This window comes from Mchenga conophoros, linkage group LG18, assembly GCF_057382185.1.
Source record: "Mchenga conophoros isolate Kocher_MC1m ecotype Shallow Benthic linkage group LG18, M_conophoros_male_GT1.1, whole genome shotgun sequence".
Taxonomy (NCBI): Eukaryota; Metazoa; Chordata; class Actinopteri; order Cichliformes; family Cichlidae; genus Mchenga; species Mchenga conophoros.
The window spans coordinates 19,129,435-19,131,627 of record NC_140543.1 but is presented as its reverse complement, the minus strand read 5'-3'; positions in this window follow the sequence as shown (position 1 = coordinate 19,131,627).

The window sequence follows — 2,193 nt, the reverse complement described above, 5'->3', positions numbered from 1 at the left end:
ACACAACACGACACGATATGACACATCACAACGCAACACAAACAACACAACACAGTATATTAACTTAGTAATAAAAAAAGAACAATAAGTGTGTGTGTATTGCACTGTTATTATTGCACATTAATTATTATTGCACCTTGTTATAAATATAAATATTATTATTATTATTGTTTTAAACATTGTTACCTCCCCCCCCCAAAAAAAGTCCAGGTAGGTAGCCAGTCAGGTCAGCTATTTGCATAGATCAGGGCTATTGCCCTGTTGTAAAAGCTGTCCTTGAGTCTGTTTGTCTGGGACCTCAGTAGCTTGAACCTCCTGCCAGATGGCAGCAGCTTAAGCACCCGGTGTCCTGGGAGTGTTCCATCCTGTAGGATGCTGTGTGCCCTCTTGAGACAGCGAGTGCTGTACAGGTCCTTCAGGGAGGGAAGAGAATGTCCAATGATTTTTTGGGCCATATTAATGGCCCTCTGGAGTGCCTTTCTGTGTGCTGTGGTGCAGCTGGAGAACCACACACCGATGCAATATGTCAGCACACTTTCAATGGAACAGCGGTAGAAGACGGTCAGCAGCTCCTTCTTCAGGACCATTTTTCTGAGGATTCTCAGAAAGTGGAGACGCTGTTGGGCCTTCTTTAAAACCGCAGCGGTGTTAGAGCTCCATTGGAGGTCTGTGTCTATGTGCACACCCAGAAACTTGAAACTGGAGACCCTTTCCACACACTCCCTATTGATGCTGACAGGCTGCAGCTCGGACTTCCTCCTTCTGAAGTCAACTACCAGTTCTTTTGTCTTGTTGGTATTGAGGTCCAGGTTGTTATCGACACACCAATCTGACAGCCTCTGAACTTCAGCTCTGTATGCCATCTCATCTCCCCCTGAGATGAGCCCCACCACGGTGGTATCATCTGCAAACTTGATGACTGTGTTGTCTGGGTGGGTACTAACACAGTCATGTGTGTACAGAGTGTACAGTAGGGGACTCAGGGATCAGTGACTGAGCAACTGCTGCAAATCACTAAAATGATCCTAACTTATAAATAACCTCAATGCAGTGCATTTACACTTAGAACTTGTCAGTGTAAAAAACCCCAAAACCCTGTAACAACACATTTAATCCCTGAGATATCTTTATATAAGAAAAAAAAAACAGTTCTGGTAGCTTGCTGCCCAGAAAGTTTATTTATTTTTACTGTGGACTCCTTGGGAAAGGAAATGACATTTCTATAGTAGATAGAGGGGTAAAAAGACAAACCAGGAACTTGTTGGTCATTTAATTGTTTATTTATTACTTAATTAGTTTGGTTTAGTGTAAATACCTGCGGGGGAGGTGTTTATCAATAGCAGAAGCTGAAAAAACTTCAGAAAATACAGCTAAAATTCACAAAATTGTCTCTCCATATTTTACAGAACTCACCAGTGGACCCGATGGAAGTCTTTACCGGGGCGATTCTGTCCCCAGGGCCTTATGTTTGACACCCTTGAGATGCACGTGAAAATAGTAGCAACGATTTATTAAAGTATGAACTTCAAGCACAGAGCTACTACAAAATCAAACAAATGTTTTTAACTCCGTTTAAGGACAGAGAAGCATGTTGATATATATATTTTTAAATCCCTGCAGCTGTGGAGGTTACCACAGAGCTGTCAGGCCTGCATTTAACTTTGAAAGAAACACGGAAAGAGTAAGATAAACACGCTGTAAGATGCAGGCGGTATAAAGTACCGGTCACGATTCCTCCATTTTATTCGCACTAATTATTGTTGTTGTTGTTGTTGTTGTTGTTTTTAAGCTTTTCATTCATATCCAGCCAGAATCAGAGTGGCACTGACATCTGTCGGTGAAACATCTGCACAAGTCAGCTCCGCGCGCTGCTGTGTCAAACATGTTGTTCCCTTTAAAATGTGTTTGTTAGGGGTTTGTTTTTGTTGCTGTTGCCTTTTTCTCGAAGAAGTGTGAAAGAACAACGCTTCAGAAAACCGAACAGTGCCTTGAGATTTACAAATTCACGGACAGCAGCTTCCGGGGCTGTGCGACCAAAGAAGCTACAGGAAGTATAGTTTTTACCGCACTTATCCTCAGAAATGAAACGGCGGAGGCGTTTCATTTCTCTGTAGATTTAATACCGAGGCGAAAAGGACCGCGGGAGGTCTCAGTTTCCTCTTCTGAGGAGGGTGGGGTTAAATACAGTGTGAC